General features: G+C 37.2%; 1 non-coding gene across 1 annotated transcript; it reads left to right on the top strand.

The window, feature by feature from the left end:
* The first annotated feature begins 23,848 nt into the window (after positions 1–23,848).
* LOC128281067 (small nucleolar RNA R71) lies at positions 23,849–23,955 on the top strand. The gene has a single exon (XR_008271282.1). It is a non-coding gene; the product is annotated as a small nucleolar RNA R71 (small nucleolar RNA).
* Positions 23,956–25,842: the final 1,887 nt, after the last annotated feature.

Raw genomic sequence — 25,842 nt, 5'->3', positions numbered from 1 at the left:
GTCGGCACAGCCATGACACACAAGCGTGTGAACTGCCCGTGTGCTTCACACGGGCGTGTGGTTTACCGGTGTGAAAGTGCCTAGGCCGTGTGTAACACTATTTTAAAGCCCAATTTGTCCATTTTTGGCCCATTTCTTGCTCTTTTTGCTATTCTAATCTCTCTTGAATGTAAAACATGAAATTAAAGGATTAGGAGCATTAAATTCACTAAAACCAAGGAAAACTCATTCATAAACATGCCAAGCATGGGGTAAAAATATGTATAAATTACAGTTTATCAAATATCCCCACACTTAAGCATTTGCTTATCTTCAAGCAAAATCCTTAACTCATAATCAAAATAAATTCTTTTCAACTTATAATTCTCATCAATAATGTTTTAAACAATTCACAAGTAATCATACATTAAAAATTTAACTAAAATAACATTAAAGTTTCAAATAGTCAAAGTTGATCATTTTAATATAAAATTATAGGCATCCCCCTTTATCTAAATAATTATCTTTAATTCCAAATTGACATTGATTGACATCCTCACTAAAGGTTCACTTAAATCACTCAGTGTGTTTAAGGTTCAATGATTAAGCACTCATTAGTCAAACATGAAAAGTTATTACCATAGGCTTGCATGAAAATCAAATCTCCACCACTATAAATGAGATGATACACAAATCAAAAGGTTTTTGAAGGGTTGTAACGGGGCTTTAGGTTAAGGTGTGGATAAAGGCTGAAAAAGAAATGGCTAGAATCGAGATTAACTTGATAAATTACCTAATTGGAAAAAAAACTAACATCACTTGAATAAACATAAGCGTCATATCAGAATATGGAATTAAATACTTAAGCTCATAAACAAAGAATTACTACCCATATGTATTTTCTTTTAAGAACAAGAACAAATAATTGTATAAGAGAAAATTATAAAATTCAAATGAAAGAAAATAGTTAGGCAATTAACAAAATCAAATCTCGACAAAAAGGGACTAAATAAATTAGGAAAAATTCTCAACGAATCAAAAAGTATGATATAGGGATTAAAATTTAGGGTAAATTTAAAAAAAAATAGTTTGTTAAGCTCAAAGGGGTTCACTAAGGGTTAATTTTGAGGGTAGGCTTTTTATGGGGTAAATGGGTTAAAACCTAAGTGCCTTTATCATTTTAGTATATCAAATCAAAGGTCTGGTCTTGACATGTATAATCGATGCAAGGTCTAGAATAACAATTCAATGTTGACACACTCATAACCAATAAAATCAGTGAGCAAGAAAGATATATGCTCTTAAAAGGCTCAAAATCTCATGAAAATTATGGTTATTTGATGTCAATCTTGTAAATTCAAAACTTTAAGATAATACCTCAATTCAAGGAAAAAACCTAGCAATTTTAATTCGTACTCGATTCTTTAGTGTCTTAAAGTTTAAATAATCAATGCACAGTTACTTATGATTTAATTCAAAACATATTAATAAAAATCATAGATCAATCAAAATTTACTCCAATAATGATATGAGAAAATTAATTAAGAACAATATAAAAATTCAGGGATTTTCTAATAATCACATAGATAACCTCTCCACACTTAAGATGTACATTGTCCTCAATGTACAAAGATAGTTAATAACAATATAAGCATAATATCAGAAGAGAGGGAGAGAAGTGAAACTGCCCTGAATATTTAGATGAGATCCTTGGAGTAGCTAGAGCAAGAATTATAGAGAAAGTCGAATAAAAGGCATGATTCTGAGGTATTAATAAGAAAATAAACACCACTGTGCAAAAGAATTAAGGGATAATTCAATAATAATCATAAAGATAAGTAGGGTTTAAAAATATAAAACATAAGTCTTCAAAAATAAATAAGAGAAAATAAATTTTAAATAAAAATAAAAATAAAAATAAAATAAAGGGACTCAAAGGTCCTCATCATCAGAGTCGTGAGCTGGTGGCGCTGGAGAAGAGATATGGAGGTGGTGGCAAATCAGTCTGAGAGTGGCATCGATACTGTCGAATCGCTCAAAACACTGCTATTCAAAACGAGTGAATCACTCGGATAAATCTATTAAAGTGGCAGCAGGAGCTCGGTGACTCAATGGTGGTGGTGTGGGTGGGTCCTCGTGAGGGGGAGGGACATCATCAGTAATGTCCTCTGGCTCATCCTGGTCAGCAGATTGGACGAGTCTATACTGAGGTGGGTCAACTCCACAGCGTCGCTCTATCTTCCGCATGTGGATCATACTGGAAATTCCCTGCGGAGACATCTGGCCAACTAATGTGAGTGTCGATGACATCTTTGGAGTGTCGAAGAGGCTGAAATGTCGAGCGAGATGAGTCACGTAAAGGCCAAGGCAGATGGGGCCCCTCCTATGGTGATTCGTCTGGTGGCGAAAGGTGAGGGCGATAAAATATGCCAAGTCAAATACATGGCCAGTCCTCATTCTACATAGGAAGTACGCGTCGGTGGTGCTAACTACTCCGGTACTCTCTCTCCTTCCAGTCAAAGTATGATCTAAGATGGCATGAATATAGTGTAGTTCTAGAGGGAGAGAAGTCGCCTTCGAGCGACTTTCGCCATAGGGAACCGTGCTCATCGTAAGGTCGGTCCAATAGCAAGATGGTGAATAGTATATGTGACGATGAAATTGTAAAAAATTTTCTGAAGACATGAGCTCCTCCGTGTAGAGGCCCAAAGCAGCTCCAAACTCGGGTACACTCATATGCCTGACAAATCCACCAAGTCTAAAAATGATAGTACCAGCCTCGTCATGTGTATTCATCACTGCTATAGGTGGAAAGTAGTGCAGAACTCCCATGTCAGCTCTAAATATGTGGGCTCGATGATTGCAAAGAACTGATCCCATGGTGAAGTATCGAGATGGAATCAAACGAGTTGAGCAAGTTGGGCCTGATCCAAAGCGGCCCAATCAATACACCGACCCACTCCTAATGGTCGTACTCGTAGAAGCTGAAACAGGTCGTTCTGTGGGTCTGACGAGAACCAAAGTAGAGGGTGGGGAGCTTCGGTCGAGGCACTTGAGGAGGTTGTGCCAGGACCCTTCTACTTTTTTGAAGTGGGGACGACAATCTTTTTGCTTCATGTATTTGTCATGGTGTTCCTGTAGAAGTAAAAGAATATAGCAATAATGCATCACCAATTATAATCAAAGTAATCTTAAACTATGGAGAACCAGGTAATGCTGAAAAGTAGAAAGAATAAATAAACCATATACTGGTATCAAACAAATAGCTAATAACATGAAGAAGAAGACTAGCCATCCAGGAAAATAGAACAAAAGTCATGCAGAAAAAAAAGAAGATCAATACCAATATCCAAATGAAAGATGTCCAAAATCTCAAGAAAATAAAAGCAATAGTTAAGAACTAAATAAACAATATGATTAATGTAAGGATGAAAATCATGAAGACTAATAAAACTAATTACTAATTAGTAAATAATTTAAATAAATAAACAGAAATGGGAATGCAAGTTAAAGGGTAAGAAGGTGGAAACCGTTGGTGGCGCCGGAGGTGTGGATGGCGATGGTCTGTGCTGGTAGTCAGAATAAGCCACAGGGGAAAAAGCACGGGTGTGGGCTGTTGGGTGGCTGGTATGGCGCGAAGGTGGAAGGGGTGGAAGGGAAAAAGAAAGAAAGATAAAGGGAGAGGAAGGGGAGGGGGTCGGCCGGCGGTAGAGGTGGCTGCTGGTGCGTCGGTGTGGGAGGGTGTACGAGAGTAGGGGGAAGTTTGGAGAAGAAGACAAGGGGAAAAAAATTAGGTTTTGGGGGGTTTAAAAATGGGCACGGTCGTGTGAGACCCGTGTTGGGCCACACGGCCGTCCCACACGCCCGTCTGGCTCGCGTCCAGCCTGTGTTTATCGCTAAATTTTTATGACTATTTGTCACATGGCCTAGGGCCACGCTCATGTGGTCAGGCCGTATGGTGCACGCGGTCGAGTCGCACGCCCTGTGCCAGTTTCTTCACTTCTCCCACACCCGTGTAGTACTTCACATGCCGTGTGTCCAAACATACGGCCGTGTGCCTTGCCCATGTTGCTCCCTGACTTAATTATAATTTAAAATTTTAGCTCCAGTTTTCACACGGCCTAGGACACGCCCGTGTGTCCAAGTCGTGTATGTCACACGGCCGTGTCGCATGGCCGTGTGGATCAATACTTGGGGAATTTTTAGCCCTGTTTCCACACGGCCTAGGACACGCCCGTGTGTCCAGGCCGTGTGGTGCACTGTACCTGCACAAAAACACTAAAAATAGCTAAAATAAACTAGTTAGTGATGTTAGTGCTTGAGTTGCCTCTCGGGAAGCGCTTATTTAGAGTCTAAGCTCGACTTACCTCAATTTCGAGTGATTACGGCAGATTCGGAGTCGAGTAATATTTACTTTAAAAGTGTCGAATTGAGAGTGATTTACCTTGATTGTACTGTATGGGAAAAAATTCAGTACTGTGAAAGGAGTTGCTCAGTTTGTATTAAGCTCTGAAGTAGTGGAATGATGGAAATATGTGCAAGTGTACACAATTGCAATAAGTAATAATGTGACAAGTAAATGTCGAGTTATCGTACCCACAAGGACTGTAAAAAGAATTATTTATGAAATTAATTGTAAAACACTTTGGTGAGGTAAAAATAATTTGGTTTTAAAAAGGTGGTCAAAAACTATTTAAAAACTAATTAAATAATTAAAATAAAACAAAGGAGTTCTAATGCACGATTTCAAATAAGATTTAATCAATGTAACATACTTGTGTTGGATTAATTATATTTCTTGAACTCAGAATTATTAAACTCATGTTTACACTGTTATGAATAAATTCACAGCAACCCGATAATTTGCTAACTTATGAACAAACTTACATACAAAAATCCATTTATCTCTTGACATATCCCTATGTCAATTCAACCAACTAAACAGATTCTAGTAAGCAAACATGTTATTGCTCATACATACTCATTAAACTGAACTAATCTCTTGCATATCCCTATGTCAATTCAAATGATTAATTAAATCTAATCAACATATAAAATACTATGTGAGGTAACAAGGCATCCCTACCTTGAAACAGTTTAATCACAATAATCTTGCAAGTTATGTAAGGCAATAATATCGCTAGATACATTGCTAATTTAACCTTCAGCTACCTTAGACGAATAAACATGCACTGATTAAGTACTGTGTCAATTATTTACAATTGCAGTCCATTTAAATAATTAATTCATTAGCTACCTCACAGTCGTAACGCAAGAATAACTTAGGCATGATTTTACTTAATCAAGCATCTTACCGAGGCCTATAACTGCATAAACATCATTTTAACAATTCAAGCAGGCAGAATATAATCAACCCAACACAAACTTAAGTTTAAGCTAAATTGATTAAAATAACCATTTCAATAGCATAAATATTCATAAGCATGTTCATCAAAACAACAACAAAAATTAAAGAGATAGGGAACAAGAAGCAAATCCGGTGTTTCTTCATGGCTTGACTAGTTGCTCCATTCTTTGTTCTTCATGGCCCTCGACTATCAAGGTGGCTTATGAACACCTAATTGCAGCTCCAAAATGGCTGATGAGAGCCTTTTTCCTAAGAGAAGAAATTGACACTTCAACAAGTGGGAAATGGGATGGAAAAATGAAAGAGGGAATGAGGGATGGATGAGGGATGCTTTGAATGATACTAAAGGGGTGGCTTTTATAGCTGAATATGGAAGCTAAAAATAGCAAAATAAATCAGCCTAAGAGACCTCCCTTGGCCGGCCACACACATGGCAAAGTTGAGAGTTTCAACTTTGCTATTTTAGGCTTGGGGCAAATTCATAAAGCCACAATTAAAGGAGGGGTTTGAACTCATTTTGAAAGTTCTTCAAGGGCCTTTTTGCAAGCATATTTAATCAGATAAAATGCTGATTTGAGTCAGCATATGGGCAATTCTCGGCTGCCCAATTAGTGGCTGGTTCGGTTCACTCAATATGGTTCGATCAGTGTGGCTCAACTGGACCTTTTCTCCATAATTTATTAAAAATAATTTATTTAACCCAAATTAAATGGGAAATAAAATTAAAATTAATTAAATTATGAATTAAAACACATTTCTAGACCATCTTAGGCAGGAAATTAATGTGCCTCGATACTTCGAAGTGCTTCTCGGTTTTGTGCTTTCAGCAGTGTCAACCGAGCCAATTTTTGCCCTTTGCGCGAATCTGTCGAAAATAATCAAAATCAATCAAAATTAAGTATAAAATTAACTAAATTCACCATGTTTATATTTTTAACATAATTTAATTATTTTATAATTTTAATTATTTTTCGACAAGAATTTAACTGGATTTGCGTGAATTTAAGTAAAAATGGGTATGAAAAAGTATATAAATTTTTGTGTTTCCACACCCCCAAACTTAATTCATTGCTCGTCCCGAGTAATGCAAAAAATTTGAAAAGAATTTCTTGGAAACACCTTTGGAAAAAAAATCCTTCAAAACAACATTTTTCCCAAAATTATGAATGTAAAATACTTATGCTCAAAAACAAGAAATCTGTTAGTTATGCTACTTAAGTATACATATCGTTCAAATTAAATTCAAAAACTTGTTATAATAGTAAAATTTAGACTAAATTCTTTTGTAACAAAGACATGTTAACCCTTACCAATTTGATTTTTATTCCTTTATTCAAGACTAAGCTGCAATCATTAAGCTTAACTTATGTCTTCATATGTTGATCGTATCAATTTCTCTCCACTAATGTAGGTAGCATTAGGACTTTGAATCAATAGGTCTTTATAAAAGTTGTAATGTGGCTAGGCTAGGGGTAGTGAAAGATGGATAAATTTTGGTTTTTAAACCCTAGACTCAGCGTCAATCGAACCTTCAGAATTTCCACCTTCAATACACCAACTTGACTTTCATATGCTCTTTTGTACATCTCTTTCAAATACATGTGCTCTTTTTTTTTTAACACGAGCACTTACTTTGTGTACTGAAATTCTCGAGCAATTGATTCTTCTTTTCAACTCCCCTAAACTTATTTTCGAAGTACATTTGAATATTACTTAGTCTAGCATTTGGGATAATTTTAAGATCATTAAGCGAAAAAGTAATGGCTAATTATTGCAATGGTCGAAATAAAATTAGGCCATATAGTCTCAAAGTTGGGTTTCAAAGAATAAAACTTTACCATGGTGGGCTTGAAAGGCTCAAACGGTTAAACAATAGTTGCCTAAATCATTTCCAACATTCCATGCTCCCTAGGATTTCGCCTCAAGAAACTACTAAGTCAATTCTAAAGACTTAAACTTTCATGCATACCTAACTTTCCTAAAGAACTAAAAATTTGATGGTACGAATTTGCATGCTTTATTAAAAAATACATTCATGTCATTATTAAGCTAACATAATAATTTATTGAAATAATAAAACTTTATTCATACTCAAATTGAGAATACTTAACAAAATTCAAAATTTTGAACAAAATATATCCTAATCATAATTAAAAGAAACTTTTTATTCTGAGTGGAAATAATTCAAATTTTCGGTCCCCCCAACTGAAAATGAACAATGTTCTCATTGTTTAAAGTGAACAGATACTATACACCAGGTAGGATTTTAGAAAAGAGAAGGTGAGTCAATTTGACTGCTTAAGTACCAAGCTCTTTCTAAATCCAATCCTAGACATGTATATATCTATTGCCACACTTTATACTTTCTGACTTGCTCACATTTTATTAGTGATTTTCCTCTCTTGTTTTATTATGCAAAAAATAAAAGATTCCTAATTAAACTTAATCCTAAAAATAGTCTAAGAACAAAAATAAAGTCAAGTCAAGATGCCCCATTTATTTATTTACAGACCCTTCCGAATCTGACTCATCTTTTGCTCCATCACTATTGCCCTTGCATGAATCGGTTCGCTCCTTTGATAATGGACTCCATGGTTCAAATATGAAATCTGGAGACTCAAGCACAAAAATAAACGGGTCATTGTATATTTTCTTAAAAGCACTTCTCATCGAGTCATCCCTTACTTTTGAGTATCTCCAGTAGGCTTGTTGCTGCCATTACATATGTTGCATTAAGTCTATCAATTTTGATAGCTCATCTAGAAGGTTTGGGCTAGGCGGTTGAGCTCTAAACATTGAAGTTTCAGTATCATGTTCAGCTTTTGGCTCCACTGATTCTACTTTATCAGGGACTTCAAATGATTGCATCGTGGGATCTTCTTTTTTATCAGGGTCCTCTGGTTCCTCACTTACTTCAACTCATTTCTGTAGAACTAAGTCTTCAACTACTCGGTAAAGGTCCTAATCCGTGATTGTGCCTTGGCTATACCCCGTCTTCCTTACATTCGCAAGAATTTCAGCTTTCAAGCATAAAATTGTTATTGTAAAGGGGAAGTGAGCAGGGCTAGAGCGCTTAATGGCACAATTCCGTATTTCCCTCAAGATGATCTTCCCCACATCAATGATCTTTCCAGTTAGGACCAAGTACAATAAGACCATTCGCTCTAATGAGATTGTAGTCCCATGTGAGCTACGCATAAGGCTGAATCAGATGAAGTAAAACCATACCTTTGTGAGTGGCGTCAAATATTCTCTTCAACAAGTGTGGATTCCTTGTTTTAACACAGTCCATGTAGATTCTTGAACTATCAGTTCCTTGAGAATTTCTTGCAAATTTTCAGGCTTGGTATTGCTCATCAATGTGGAATATTCATCGTGTTTGAAATCTGGTAATTCAAAGAACTCATTAATAGCATTTGAATTTATCGGTACCTTGATTCCATGAACTGGGATTTCTGTCATCTCACTTGAAGTTAAATTTGCATAGAACTCACGAACTAGCTCCTCATCCACACTAGGTCTCTTTTCACAGAATAGCTCCCAATTGAGGGTTTCAGAAACTTGACGAATACTTGCCATAAAGTCTCTATAGTTGCTTTCCTTTAATGTAAAGCCTATTTCTGGATGGATCTGTTGATTTTTGAAGATACTTTCGTATCTCACTCTGGCTTTTTCACAGTGGAACTTGTTTTGTGTTTCATCAATTTGAGCAGAAGGACGAGTTCTCTCGCGAGGCATAATTAACCTGATCATAAGATAGAAAAATTATTTTCTCAAAAATTTAATTTATAGAAATTAATAATTCAGTAAACTGAAAAATTAACTAATTGGAATAAATTAAAAATTAAGAGAAACTAGGTCTTACCACCCTTTTTTAAGAATTAAGAACTCCTAAGAAATTAATAATGGATAAAAAGATAGCAAATTAAAAGAGGTTGGAAGGGTTTCGGCTAAGGATAATGGTGTGGGTATGTGCCACACAAGTCTTTGGAGAAATTTGTTGGAGTGTCTTGGGCGGATGGGTAAAAGGGCAGGCGATAGTCTGCGGATCGTTGAGCGAGCTGGTGCTCATGCCGACGAAACCGAAACTGGTGCTAGACACGGCACAGGCGACTAGGGTGGAGTAGCAGCAGACCAAGGAGCAGCGTAAGGTGTTCAATGCAACGTGCGATAGGGGAAGGTACGCGTGAGGTAGGCGTGCGGCGTGCTGTGCGTGTGCTAGCCGTCTGCTGGGAGCTGCTGTGGCTAAGGGCTTATGGCACTTTAATGGTTCGGTGCTTGGGATTTTTTGTGATGGATGAATGGGAAGATGGGTGGAATTTATAGAGGAAAAATAGGAATTAGAGTAGAATTCTTAAAACAATAAAAATTCTAAGTTCTAATCCTATGCAAAGAGAACAACAATTAATAATTAGATATATGCATATTAAATTATTAATTGCTATTTAATTATTTAAACAAAGATAAGATATGAAAAATTAATCCTAATTCTATGCTAATTGATAAAGATTAATATATATATTATAATAGATATAATTATATATTAAAGATTATCTTCTTATTATCATTAAAAACTTATCAAAATCCTAAAATTGATAATAATTAATATATATTATAATGGATATAATTATATATTAATAATTAACATTTTTAAACTAAAACATTTATTTTAGAAGCCTTTTGAAAATATTTACAAAAAGAGACATCTAGTTTTTATTATTTACAAAAAGAGCAACCAAAATTTAAAAATAATTCAATTATGTCCTAGACTTAATGAAAATTTGAAATTGAGTTGCAATTTAAGACTTGGATCAAAATTGACCCTTTTATTTGAAAAATCAAAAATTGAAATTTCTATTTAGAGAATAATTTTTAGAAAAATTATGTTAAAATCAATTCCCAGAAAAGATTGGAGGGGTCACAAGCGGTCCCGCTTAAGTTCCAATCTCTTAGATAGAATTTATTTAAACATGCTAATCCCGAAAATATACCCTAAATCATTTATTAGAAAGGAAAATAAGAAAATTTTAAACATTCGATAAAATGAACAAAATTTCATTTCGTTCAATCTTATCTCCCCAATAGTGTTTCAGGCGCTGAGCGTTAATTTGAAAATTACCTCCCTTACCTTGGAGCTCGACAACTCTGTATGGATAGACGCGATGAATCGTAAATGGACCGGACCAATGTGATTTTAGCTTACCTGAAAAGAACTTTAGTCTGGAATTAAATAACCGGACTCGCTGACCTGCTTCAAATTCTCGAACTCGAATGTACTTGTCATGCCATTTCTTAAGTCTTCGTAGGAGAATAGACGGAGTTCCTCTAGCTCATCGAGTTGGAGCATTTGTTTCTCTTTAGCAAGCTTAGGATCCAAGTTGAGTTGTCAAAGAGCCCAGTAAGCCTTGTGCTCTAACTCTAAGGGTAGATGACATGCTTTCCCAAAGACCAACCTGTAGGGTGACATCCCTAAAGGCGTCTTGTATGCTGTTCTGTAAGCCCATAAAGCATCGTCCAACCTTTTGGACCAATCTCGTCAGTTTGGGCAAACTACCTTCTCAAGTATGCCTTTGATTTCCTTATTTTCCAATTTAGCTTGCCCATTTGTCTGCAGATGGTAAGCTGTTGCAACCTTGTGTTTCACTTCGTGCTTGTCTAATAACCATTTTGACCACTTGTTCACGAAGTGGGAACCTTCATCACTAATGATAGCTCTTGGGGTTCCAAACCTTGTGAAACCGTGTTTTTGCAGGAATTTAATTACAACCCTAGCATTGTTTGTTAGATAAGTTTCAGCCTCGACCCACTTGGACACATAGTCTATTGCTACCAATATATACTTGTGACCAAAAGACGGAGGGAAAGGACCAAGAAAGTAAATACCCCATACATCAAACAATTCTACCTCAATAATGTTTATTTAATGCATTTCATTTCTGTTGGTGACATTTCCGACCCTTTGACATCGGTCACAGCTCTTTACGTACGCATATGCATCCTTGAATAGTGTTGGCTAAAAGAATCCAGCTTGCAATACTTTGGCCGCCGTACGAGTACCTCCAAAGTGTCCCCTACTCAGAGCTGAGTGACAATGGTATAAAATCTTTTGTACTTCATCTTCTACCACGCATCTCCTGATCATCTGATGTGCATACCTTTTAAACAAATATGCCTCTTCCTGGAAATAGTACTTCACATCGTGAAGAAACTTTCTCCTTTGTTGATAAGTCTTATCAATTGGCATCAAACCACAAGCTAAATAGTTAGCAATATCAGCAAACCAAGCGGTACTATGAACATGACTTACCTTCAGTATATGTTCATCTGGAAATGTTTCCTGAATTTGTATGATAGGAGAATTCCCTTCTTACGGCTCCAATCTGGACAAGTGATCTGCTACTTGGTTTTCTACTCCCTTCTGACCTTGAATTTCTAGATCGAAATCTTGAAGTAGAAGCACCCACCGAATCAGTCTCGGCTTAGCATCTTTCTTGGCAAGTAAGTACTTAATTACCGAGCGGTCCGTATAAATAGTTACTTTGGTACTTACAAGATAAGATCGAAACTTGTCAAAAGAAAATACAATAGCAAGTAACTCTTTTTTTGCTACCGTATAGTTCAGTTGAGTTCCTGTAAGAGTCCGGCTTGCATAGTAGATGGGATGGAAAACTTTGTTCCTTCATTTGCCCATGACAGCTCCTATCGCGAAGTCGCTTCCATCACACATTAATTCAAATGGCAAATCCCAGTTTAGTGTGACGATTATGGGTGCTGTAACTAATTGACTCTTCAAATCCTTGAAAGCTTTTAAGCATTCATCATTGAACTTGAACGTCGTGTCCTTCTCCAATAGTTTCCATAAGGTTTTAGCAATTTTTGAGAAGTCTTTGATAAATATTCGGTAGAAACCGGCATGGCCCAAAAAGCTCCTAACACCCTTTACAGATGTTGGAGGTGGGAGTTTCTCAATAACATCTACCTTTACTTTATCTACCTTGATCCCATGTCTTGTTATTCGATGCCCTAGAACAATTCCTTCTCGCACCATGAAATGACACTTTTCCCAGTTAAGTACTAGGTTCGTTTCTTCGCATCGCCTTAGTACCTTAACTAGATTGGCTAAGCAATCATCATAAGTATATCCAAATACTAAAAAGTCATCCATAAAAACTTCCAAGTACTTCTCAACCATGTCAGTAAAAATAGACATCATACATCTTTGAAATGCAGCAGGTGCATTACATAAACCAAATGGCATGCGTCGAAATGCAAATGTACCGTATGGGTAGGTGAACGTTGTCTTATGCTGATCTTCTGGTGCTACTGTAATCTGATTATACCCCAAGTATCCTTCGAGAAAATAGTAATAGTCTCGCCCCGCGAGTCTATCCAACATCTGATCCAAGAATGGCAAAGGAAAGTGATCTTTCCTAGTTGCCTTGTTTAGCCTCCAGTAATCAATGCACATCCTCCAACCCGTAACTATTGTAGTTGGTATCAACTTATTATTCTCATTCTCTACGACTGTGATGCCTCCCTTCTTTGGCACACACTGGACCAGACTTATCCACGAACTATCTGAGATGGGACAAATAATACCCACATCTAACCACTTGATAATCTCCTTTTTCACCACGTCCTTCATGATGGGGTTCAATCTTCATTGTCCATCAATCATCCCTTTTTCGCCATCTTCCAGGATAATCTTGTGCATGCATACAGATGGACTAATACCACGGATATCAACTATGGTCCATCTGACAGCCTTCTTGAATTGTTTCAACACTGAGATGAGTTTCTCTTCTTGCTCAGTAGTTAATTATGCTGAAACAATCTGATCGTGTGATTTCGTAATAGGTTTTAAATATTTATAATTAATCGTTCTTGAAACTAACTATTATTGTGATGTAGGCAAGTGTACCTATCAAACAGTAGTATAGTTTTAGCAAGACTGGATTGTCGAACCCAAAGGAACTAAAAGTAATAGTAATGACTGCCTTTTTATTATCTAGCCTAAGAATAATGGGGTTTTCTTTTAACTAACTAATTATCTAAACTAAGAACTCACAGAGAATGGAATTGGGGAATTATTTTTGGGAAAATCGATTGAATTAAGACAATACCTAAGGAAAAATCCACCTAGACTATACTTGTTATTCTGGCTCCGAATTGGACGATTTATTCATTTAACTTGTTCCGTAGAGATCCCTAAGTTATGTTATTATCCCTATTCAAGGCTAATAACGTCTAATCCCTAGATTGAATAACAGAGACTTTTCTTTAATTAACACTCTAGGGTTGCATTCAATCGATCTATGGATCCCCTTATTAGGTTTTACCCTAATCCAGCAAAATCTTGTCACCCTATGTCTAGGTGCGCAATCAACTCCGCTTAATTATGATAAATGTACTCTTAGAAAAGGTCTATTCCTCCTCTGAATAAGAGTTTATCTTGAATCAGTATCCTGGGATATCAAAACAAGAATTAAGAACACATAATTAAGAACAAGTTAAATATTTATCATACAATTCAGAAAATAATAACAAGATTCGTCTTAGGTTTCATTCCCCTTAGGTATTTACGGGATTTAGTTTATAACTAAATAAGAAAACATCTCAGAATAATAAAGAATACAAAACATAAAGAAAACCCAAAACTCCTGAAGGGGAATTGAGGAGAGATCTCCAGTCTTGATGATGAATCCGGCTTCTGAGATGAATCAATCAGCTTTCTTGGAGTAGTTCCTTACTCCCTATTCTGTGTGTCCCCTTTTTTCCTCTTATAGGGTGTATTTATAGGCTTTGGAATGCCTATGAGCCCTCAAAAGTGGCCTTTTGCAAATTGGACTCAACTTGGGCTCGGTAGGGACACGCCTGTGTGACACGCCCGTGTTTGATTACTTTAGCCTGTGGTCGATCCTGCCAAATTGACACGACCATGTGGGCTGCCCGTGTGAGGAGGTCCAGGCCGTGTTGATTTCGTACTTTGGCCCATTTTCTCCGTTTTTGGCCCGTTTCTCGTTCCTTTCGCTCTCTTATGCTCTCCTAAGTATAAAACATGAAATTAAAGCATTAGGAGCATCGAATTCACAAATTCTAATAGGAAATCATCCATAAAATGCATTAAACATGGGGTAAAAATATTTATAAATTATGGTTTATCAAATACCCCCACACTTAAGCATTTGCTTGTCCTCAAGCAAAATTCTCAACTCATAATCAAAATAAATTCTTCTCAACTAATAATTTCTATTGATACTATCTCAAATTAATCCATAAGTAATTATATATTGAGAATTCAACTAAAAGAACATAAAAGATTCAAACATTCCAAGTTGAGTATTTAATTATGCAACATAGGTGTCTCCCCTTATCTAAGTAATTACCTTTGATCTAGAATATCACAGAGTTTCACATCCTCACTAAAGCTTTTCTCAAAGCACTCTAGGTGTTTAAGGACAATAAATGAAGCACTCAATAGTCAATAATGAAAAGTCATTACCATAGGCTTGCATGAAAATCAAATCTCCACCACTATAATTTAAGATGATACATCAATCAAAAGGTCTTTAGAGGGTTGTAACGAGGCTTGGTTAGGGGGTGTGGTCACAAGCTGAAAGAAAGGGTTAGAATCGAGATTGAATTGAAAAATTTCCTAACTAGAAAAAGAGTTAATCTTTACTTGCGTACAACAGAGCTTTTTCTCAGAATATGGAATTACTAATATATATACATAGTTTTTTTTTAGAACAAGTTAAATACATAGGCTAACTTATTAGAAACAAGACATAGCTAAGCAATTTCTTCAACTCAAATATCGAAAAAAATAGGGATCAAATTAATTTAGGGGATTTCAACAATAATGAGTTAAGGGTCAGTATTGAGGTTAATACAAGGAATGGCTTGTTGGGCTCAAAGGGGTTTACTAAGGGTTAATCGTAGAGGTAGGCTTTTCATGGCATGAGTAGGTTGATCCTAAGTGCCTTAATCATTTTGACATATCAAATTAAACGGTGTGGTCTCGACATGCATAATCAAGCAAGTTCTAGAATAACAGTTCAATACTGACGCACTCAAAGCAATAATAAAAGTGAGCATGAAAGAATTAATAGATGCTCAAAAGGCTCAAAAATCTCACAAAAATTATGGTTTTTTGATGTTTAGACTCGAGAATTCCAATTCAAAGTAATACCTAGACTTAGGGAAACAACCTATAATTTTAAATTCTTAAAAATCAACTTATCATGCTTGATTCTCTAATGTCTTAAAGTTTAAACAATCAATGCATAAATCCCTATGTTTTAATTCAAGATATATCAATCAAAGTCATAAATCAATTAAAATTTATCCTAAATATCATATGAGAGCTTTTCAAGAGAACAAAGTGATCATTCAGGGATTTTTCTAATAATGAAATGAATGCCCCCCACACTTAAGATGTACATTGCCCTCAATGTACAAAGATAGGTATTATAGAATATAAAAATAAGATAGGGAGAGAAGTGAAACTTCCTGTATGATGAATTCCTCAAACTAGAGTTTTGGAGAGTAATAGATTCGAGAGTGGAGAAGGATACTCCGGCGGTCATAGAGGTTCATTAGTCCATAAGTCCTGCGTTAAAAGAATATTATATCTAGTGGTAGCTATGGTCGTGGTCGATCAGGACATGCCAGTCATGGAGAACCTTTCCCGGTGGAGTTTTTAGTTTCGATGCGATGATGAGCTTAAGAGCTCTTATTTAACTATGATAAAATCAGGAACTTTTTAGGGTATATTAGGAGGAATAATTACTCGTAAAGAAATAATCGAATTTGATAATTAAAAATAAAATTCTAAAATCTAATAAAAATAAAAAGTAGTTTTAATAAAAATAAAATAAAATAAAATAATAAATAAATATTTTTAAACATCTTCATCGCTGGATGGTTCGCGAGGTGGGACTGGCGATGAGATGTGGAGGTGCTGACGAATCTGCTGTAGAGTAGCATCAATGTTGTCAAATCGTTGAAAATACTACTACTCGAATCAGGTGAGGCGCTCAGAGATGTCAGCATATGAAACCGTCGCATGAACTGGATGAGAGGGAGGTGGTGGCTGTAACACCCCGAACCCGAGACCATCGCCGGTGTCGGACACGAGGGGTTAACAAGCCAAGTTCACTTGTTTTGCCCATCCATTTAACATTTTCAGTCAGGCTGGAAAACTGCGCCACTGTCGCCTTAAAAATCATATCTCGAGTTTCAAAACTCAGAAACTGGTTTCGTAAATTTTCCCTGAATTTAGACTCATATATCCATCCATGGATTTATTTCTAGAATTTTTGGTTGGGCCAATTGGTACAGTTTATTAGTTAAAGTCACCCATGTTACAGGGATCAACTGCTCTGACCTTCGCGTGGTATAACTTGAATATCTCTCTGTACAGGGCTTTAATGCTGGTGCCGTTTGTTTCTAATGAAACTAGACTCAAAATGGAATCTGTACATATAAGGTATGTCTCCTAATTCTTTCTGGATAATTTATAGTGAATTTTTAAAGTTGCGACAGGGGACCCAGAAACCGTTCTGGTCCTGTTTCACAATAGCTTCAATATCTCTTAACATGTAACTCCTATGATCATTTCGCTTCTTCCATATGAAAATAGACTCATCAAGGTTCATTTACATAGCTTATTCACTATTTAATACCATTCCTACAATTTTGGTGATTTTTCACATTCACGTCACTGCAGCTGGCAGCATCTGTTTTAAGGTAGGTCTTATCTATTTTGTAGTCTCCATCAACCAACTAGTCTTGCCATACATAGGTTCACATATGATCATTTTAACCATACCAATGGCTGATCATGTGACCAACACTCCCATTCCGATCCATAATCACATCATGACACCATATATATACATTCAAACCACAAATAGTCTAAGTTCATGCTTCCTTTTACGAGCCATTTTCGCATGGCAGTATACATATACATCGCCACATTTTTAAACCAACAAGGGTAGTCCTATACATGCCATTTCAAAGTTCAACCAAAATTTATACCAAAATAGAGGCGTGGATAGTGTGGATGACTTCGACTTCAACGATCCCGAATCCGATTGCTATCGAGCGAAATCTAAGCGAGAGCCAAAGCGGTGAGTAAGCATTTTTATGCTTAGTAAGTCTCAAGGAATATAATCAACTCTAATTACAGCAATACATTCACATAGTTAAATGCATCATTTCATTAATGCACATTCACATAATCATACTCACTTCACCATCCCAACTCTTATGTTCATACACAAATAACGGCTTCATTAAGGCCGATAACTCGTTCCATCATAGGAGCGGATATTCACACGCTCTACTCCTAGCGCATAAAGCACACACCGCACTTACCTTGTCATTGGGAAATTTCACAAGTGCATTAGCTGAAATTTTCCAGCAAGCTTATAATTTTCAAATCACATACCTTGAGTTTAACCGGATGTCGCTACTCGATCAATCGCCTTGGGACATAGCCGGTTATAGTAACCCGCACCAAGGCCTACGGGACTTAACCCGGATATCACGATTTGCACAAATGCCTTGGTCTTAGCCGGATAGAATGACTTCATACGAATGCCTTGGTCTTAGCCGGATGTAGCCACTAGCACAATTGCCTTGGTCTTAACCGGTTATAATTTCCAGCATAATTGTCTTGGGCTTAGCCGGATATCATTCAATTTCTCATGCACACATACATCAATAATCATTGGACATACATATTTATTTTCGTTACTAAGGCTCAAACACAATTATAATCACTAACATAATCGCCTTGGGACTTAGCCGGGTATCATTCAATACTCATACACACATAAATCAAATATCAATACATCCATATTTCATTCCACATAATTCAAGTAAGGTCACTTCTTGAGGACTTACCTCGGATGTTGTCGAGCGGCTTTTACGGCTATTCGATTACTTTTCCTTCCCTTGTCCAATTGTGGCCCTCTTAGCTCTTGAGCTAATTCAAACAAATTCAATTTATCAAAACCTCATTGTGCTAGCTTATGGCGAATATGACAAGGAATTTAAATAGTCATATGGCCACCCTTTAGCTTGAATACACAATGGTCATGCACATTTTATACTACATCAAGCAATTCAATACAATTTATTCGAGCATCAAGGAAAAGATAAGGCCTTCAATAGGCTACCCAAGGCCGAATATACTTGTCCATGTTGAGGCCAATTATGCACTTAATACCACACAAAACAGCATGCATTTTACTAGTTAATGCTTTGCATATTGTAGCTCAAAACTTACAATATAGCATCAAGCACTCATATGTGTGCTAGGCGAATGTGCTTACAATTTCACAATTATTCTTCAACATCTTCTTCTTTAAACAAACTTATTCATCACTTCCTTCATAACCAAAACATCATGTGCAAACATATATATACATATATGAGCATGGCGAATTTCAAGGTGTCCATAGCCATCCAAAACACAAATTTTAACTAACATGCAAGAAGCATGAACCATGCTCATGAATGCATCATGGCGAATATGACAATCATGCTCCTTTTCAACTTCAATCATGATAAAACAAAAGAAAGCTCAAAATCTTACTCAAGAGTAGACAATCCATCATTGCATGCATCATCATCAAGCTTCACACTTAGCATGCAATGGCTTTATCACCATAACAACTTTGGCCAAATACCATTTCCATGGCTTAACAAAGATTTGAGCCATGGCTAACATGCACATCAAGTTAGCAACCAAAACATGCATGAAACTCCTAACACAACCTCATACATACCTTAATCTTGATGCAAACTTAGCCAAATCTCCTTCTAGATCTCTTCCAAACCAAGCATGAAGCAAAAATCCTCCTTCTTCCTTAGTTTTGGCTCAAAGAAAGGATGAACAAAATTTTTTCTTTCCTTCTCTACAACTCACGGCAATGGGGGGATTACCACACTCACACACATTATTTTTCATTTTTTATCACCCATACACCTTTGTTTATTATTTCACCCTAATGCACCAACAAAACATGTTTCATGACATGTTTAGCCCATCCTCCTTGTTATGGCCGGCCACCACCTATAAAGGGGAATTTGACATGCAAGTCCATTATTTTGCATGCATGCTTTAATTAGTCATCACACATTTCCTATCATACTTTCAAAGTTCATTACTAAGTCCTTTCTTGTGGAATTCACCCTTATAACACTAAATCAATCATCATAAAATGTCATACATGAGCACACACATATTATAGGCATCAAAATAAATTTTTAATTATTTTTATGCCTCGGTTTTGTGGTCCCGAGACCACCTTCCGACTAGGGTCAATTTTGGGCTGTCACAGTGGCTGAGTCGGTGGGTCCTCATGCTACAAAGGGACATCATCAAGAATGTCCTCATAGGCCTCCTACTCAGTAGATTAGGCGAGACGATATTGAGGAGGGTAGGTTCCTCAGTGCCTCTCGATCATCCTCATGCTAAGCATGCTCGAGATACCTTGTGGAGACATCTGGCCAATGAGGGTCAAGGATGATTCTTGGGCCGCAGTGTCGAGGAGCCCAAAGTGTCACGCCAGTCGAGTCATGTAGGGGCCAATGGAGATGACCCCCTTCCTATGTTGCTCTATCTGGTGCTGAATCGCAAGGACGATGAAATAGGCAAGGTCGATGACGTGCCCGTACGACATACACCATAAGAAGTAGGCATCGTGAGTGTTAACGACGCCAGTGCTGTCTCGCCTCCTCATAATCATGTGAGCTAAAATGGCGTGTAGGTACCTCAGGGATGGTGGGAGAACTGATGCCTTGGAGAGGCTAGGATTGTAGGAGGCTGCGCTAGGGGCCAAAGTGTGCCAGCACTTTGAGGGAGAAAAATGTATGTGGCGAGTGAGAGCATGTAGTTCATTTTCCTCCTTGAACTCCTCCGTATATAAGCCTAGTGCAGCACCGAACTCTGGGACTCTTAGCTGGAGGACTAACCCACTTAGGCGAAATTGGACCATGCTAGGATCATCGTAATTTGTCATTACGGCCTGGAGATGGAACATTGAGCATAGTTCCATCGTGAGCTCGAGATACGTCGGGTAGATAATCCCAAAGAACAGCTCCCAAGGGTCGGTGGTTAGGCCCGAATTACATCATCCAATTGAACTTGTTCTACGGCTGCCTAGTCGATGCAGTAGCCCGCAATTAAGGGTCGAGCCCGAAGTATTTGGAAAAGCTTTTCCTAGGGCCCTCGGGGGAACTGCAGGAGAGGGTGACGAATTTTTGTGGTTCGACCCGCAGAAGATGACGCTCCCTTCCTCTTCTTCGAGGCAGGTACGGTGGCTTTTTTACCACGTAAAGATGACTTGGTACCTGTGATTAGAATCATCAAGTCATCTTGATGAGTGGTCAAAGTAAAACGAAGACAAATCTTAAAAAATCATAATTTCAAGCCTCAACTACTAAAACTAACTAAAAAGATAAGTTCAATGGTTTGTGGCACTAGCATGGTGATATAAGTAAAATGGCAAAGAATGGAATGCACATTACTATATGAATGAATAGAAATGTCAATACAAAAGGCATGATTATTTCAACTATCCTAACCATGGATATTCATTTCTAACTAATTAAATGGAGTAAATAAATCATGTAGTAAGTAGGAATTTGAACATGAAAAAGATGATGACTTGTCCCATAAATGAAATTTGTGTGATAGAAAGATAAAAATGACATGCGAAATATAGACTATTAATATAAATAGCATTATAAATGAGAGTAATTAAAAGGGGAAGCGTAAACAAACGCTAGAAAGGGGAGAATGGACGCCAAAAATGAAGTTGGAGGCGGCGCACAGGCGTGGCAGGGAGGCCGTGTGAACTTGCAAATGCTAGGGTTAGGGTTTTTAAATGGGGAAGAAAGTGAATAGTGCAGGGTATTTATAGATTTTGGGCCACACAGCCATGGCACACGCCCGTGTTCCCCAATTTCAGCCCGTGTGATTCGCGAATTTTGAATTTGTGCGCGTCTGATGTTTAGTACACGCCCGTGTTCCTTGGGCATGTGGGTCCATACGGCCATGTCGTACGACCGTGTCTAACTTCGTTCGCTTCTCCCATGCCCGTGTGTTCAAGCCCCACACCCGTGTTAATTTGACAGGTTCGACCACGGGTGTTAGACACGAGCGTGTCGCATGCCCGTGTTGGTTTAACAGGTTCGTCCACGGTTCTTCTACACGGGCGTGTTGCATGCCCGTGTTGTTTTGTCAGGCTCGACCACAGCCATGTCGCACGGTCATGGCATTTTATCATAACCCGTGTTGGGGAAATCTTTTGCCCTATTTTCACACAGGCCTAAGCACGCCCGTGTGCTTGGCCGTGTCTTTGTCGAAAAACCTATATTTAAGATTTCTATTAGTAAGTTAGGTGTTAAATACCAAAATTTAAAGAAATTAATATTGTTAGTGCTTGGGTTGCCTCCCGAGAAGCGCTTATTTATAGTCTAAGCTCGACTTACCTCTCCGTTGAATGGTCATGGTGGTTTAAGGAGTTTATACTCCTCATTCCTGCTATCAATCTTATCAAAATAGAGTTTTAAATGGGTGTTGTTTACCTTAAAAGTGTCGAATTTGGGATGACTCACCTCAATCGTACCGAATGGAAAAATACTAAGTACTGTAAGAGGGATTTCTTCATCCTTTCTAGCAGTGACAATGTGAAGATCTACGGCATCTAATAAGACTTTATCTCCAACCTTGAGTTATTTGGAAAGGTATCGAGCTCATTTAGGTGCAGTTTTGGTTTATCGTGTGTTCTTGGTTTATGTGTTCGCCATTCATCTAGCTCCTCTATTTGTAGTCATCGTTCCTCGTGAGTAGGTCCTCTACTATTGCTTGAGAGTGACTTATGTGCTTTCGTCAGACTCATTTTCTACAAAGTAAGTTACAAAATATTGTTAGTTTTAGTAGAATGGTTTAAATGATCACCTTCAATTCCTGATGTGTTGCCAGAATTGCGAGCTTGAAGGGTGATTGTTTCGTCTCCCACCCAGAGTGTGAGTTCACCTGTGCCAACATCAATGATTGTTTTAGCAGTTGCTAAAAAGGGCCTTCCTAGAATTAAGGGAGTGTTGTTATCCTCTTCTATATCTAGAACAATAAAGTCAACGGAAAATATAAATTTATCGATTTTAACTAGCACATCTTCAATAATACCCCTAGGGAATCTTATAGTTTTATCTGCTAATTGAATGCTCATCCTAGTCTGTTTGGGTTTCTTGAGACCTAGTTGTTTAAACATTTTGTAAGGCATGATGTTCATATTAGCCTCTAGATCAGCTAATGCATAATTAACATCTAAACTACCAATTAAGCAAGGAATCGTAAAACTCCTTGGATCTTTTAGTTTTTTGGGTAGTTTATTTTGGAGAATAGCCGAACAAACTGCGTTCAGCTCCACATGCAATGCCTCGTCCAACTTCCGCTTATTTGCTAAAAGCTCCTTTAAAAATTTCATTGCGTTTGGCATCTGTGATAGAGCTTTAATAAACGGTAAGTTAATATGTAATTTTTTTAAGAGTTTAAGGAATTTACCAAATTGTTCATCTGACTGGTCTTTCCTTGTCGCGTTGGGGTATGGCACACGAGGTTTATATTCAAAAGTCACTGGTTTGTTTGTATTTTGATCTACCTCACATTGACCTTTGCTTACCACAGTTTCTTGCCTTGGTTCTGATTCAGGCTCAACGACTCTTTCATCATCTTGAATATTAATTGCGTTGAGTTGTTTCCTTGTGTTAGGTTCGGTATTACTTGGTAAACTACCTTGTGGTCGTTCAAAGATTAGTTTGGAAAGCTGGCCTATCTGAGTTTCGAGCCCTTGGATCGACGTTTGTTGATTTTTAAGTGCTGTCTCGGTGTTCTGAAAATAGGTTTCTGACACTGATATAAACTTTGAGAGCTTCTCTTCAAGGTTTGACTTCTTTTCCTGTTGGTAGGGTGGCTGTTGGTAGCCCGGAGGATGTTGTGGTCTTTGATGTCCTTGACCGCCCCACGAGAAATTTGGGTGGTTCTTCCAACCTGCATTATAAGTGTTACTATATGGATTGTTTTAAGGTTGAAGATTATTACCCATGTGGTTTAATTGCTCGTTATCCATGTTGTGGCCATAAGGTTGTTATTCCGAATGGTTTGTTCCACCTCCACTTACTTCGCATTGCATTTCTGGGTGAACTTGTGAAGAACTAAGAAAGCCATCAATTTTCTTATTCAGGAGTTCTACCTGATTAGAGAGCATGGCGACTGAATCGACGTTATAAACACTGACTATTTTCGTTGGCTTTGTCCTCATGACTTGCCACTGATAGTTATTCAGTGAAATTTCCTCTATGAACTCATAAGCATCTTCAGGTGTTTTATTATTGATGGTTCTGCCAGCAACTGCTTCAACTATTTGTCGAGTCGAAGTATTCAGGCCGTTATGGAATGTTTGAACCTGAAGCCAAAGTGATAACCCATGGTGGGGGCACCTTCTCAAAAGGTCCTTGTATCTCTCCCATGCATCGTAGAGTGTTTCTAAATCCATCTGCACAAAACAAGAGATATCATTACGTAATTTAGCCGTTTTAGCCGATGGAAAATATTTTAATAGAAATTTTTTGGTCATTTGTTCCCAAGTAGTAATTGACCCTCGTGGTAACGAGTTCAACCACTGTTTAGCCTTGTTCCTTAATGAAAAAGGAACAACCGAAGACGTATGGCATCATCAGAAATGCCATTGATTTTAAATGTATCGCATAGTTCCAAGAAATTTGCTATGTGAGCGTTGGGATCTTTATCCTGCAAACCATCAAACTGAACAAATTGTTGTATCATTTGAATAGTGTTAGGTTTCAGTTCAAAAGTATTTGCAGCTACAGCAGGTCTAACTATGCTCGATTTAGTTCATGTTAGAGAAGGTTTAGCATAATTATACATAGTGCGTGGAGCAGGATATTAATTAACTGCAATTGCAGGAGGTAGCTGATTGCCTTGGTTTTCAGCCATCTCTTCAGTTGGGAGTTGAGTATCATCCTCTTGCTCGTTCTCTGTGTATCTTAAGCTTCGCCTTATTTCTCTTTGGTTTCTACGAACTCTGTGATCGATTTCTTCGTCAAAAAATAGTGGCCCTGACGGGTTTCTTCTAGTCATAAACTATAAAAACCTGCTAAGAGAAGGAAAAAGTAAATTAATAAGTAATAATATTAATAATATAAAATAATATTGCAAGAAAAATAAATGGCTAAAGTAATAAAAATTGAGCGTTCCTAATATCTTAGTTCCCCGGAAACGGCGCCAAAAACTTGATCGCGTAATTTCGTGATAGGTTTTAAATATTTATAATTAATCGTTCTTGAAACTAACTATTATAGCGATGTAGGCAAGTGTACCTATCGAACAGTAGTATAGTTTTAGCAAGACCGGATTGTCGAACCTAAAGGAACTAAAAGTACTAGTAATGACTGTCTTTTTATTATCTAGCCTAAGAATAATGGGGTTCTGTTTTAACTAACTAATTATCTAAACTAAGAACTCACAGAGAATACAATTGAGGAATTGCTTTTGGGAAAATCGATTGAATTAAGACAATACCTAAGGAAAAATCCACCTAGACTGTACTTGTTATTTTGGCTCCAAATCGGACGATTTATTCATTTAACTTGTTCTGTAGAGATCCCTAAGTTATGTTATTATCCCTACTCAAGACTAATAATGTCTAATCCCTAGATTGAATAACCGAGACTTTTCTCTACTAACACTCTAGGGTTGCATTAACTCGATCTATGGATCCCCTTATTAGGTTTCACCCTAATCTGGCAAAATCTTGTCACCCTATGTCTAGGCGCGCAATCAACTCCACTTAATTATGATAAATGTACTCTTAGACAGGGTCTATTCCTCCTCTGAATAAGAGCTTATCTTGAATCAGTATCCTGGGATATCAAAACAAGAATTAAGAACACATAATTAAGAACAAGTTAAATATTTATCATACAATTCAGAATATAATAACAAGATTCGTCTTAGGTTTCATTCCCCTTAGGTATTTACGGGATTTAGTTCATAACTAAATAAGAAAACATCTAAGAATAATAAAGAATACAAAACATAAAGAAAACCCTAAACTCTTGAAGGGGAATTGAGGAGAGATCTTTTCCGAATTGGCCTATAAATACAAAACATAAAGAAAACCCTAAACCCTATAAATACACCCTATAAGAGGAAAAAAGGGGACACACAGAATAGGGAGTAAGAAAAATAAATGGTTAAAGTAGTGGCCCTGACGGGTTTCTTCTAGTCATAAACTATAAAAACCTGCTAAGAGAAGGAAAAAGTAAATTAATAAGTAATAATATTAATAATATAAAATAATATTGCAAGAACAATAAATGGCTAAAGTAATAAAAATTGAGCGTTCCTAATATCTTAGTTCCCCGGAAACGGCGCCAAAAACTTGATCGCGTAA

Source organism: Gossypium arboreum, chromosome 9, assembly GCF_025698485.1.
Source record: "Gossypium arboreum isolate Shixiya-1 chromosome 9, ASM2569848v2, whole genome shotgun sequence".
Taxonomy (NCBI): Eukaryota; Viridiplantae; Streptophyta; class Magnoliopsida; order Malvales; family Malvaceae; genus Gossypium; species Gossypium arboreum.
Note: the sequence above shows the minus strand (reverse complement) of the source record. Positions and strands in the feature narration are given on the sequence as shown.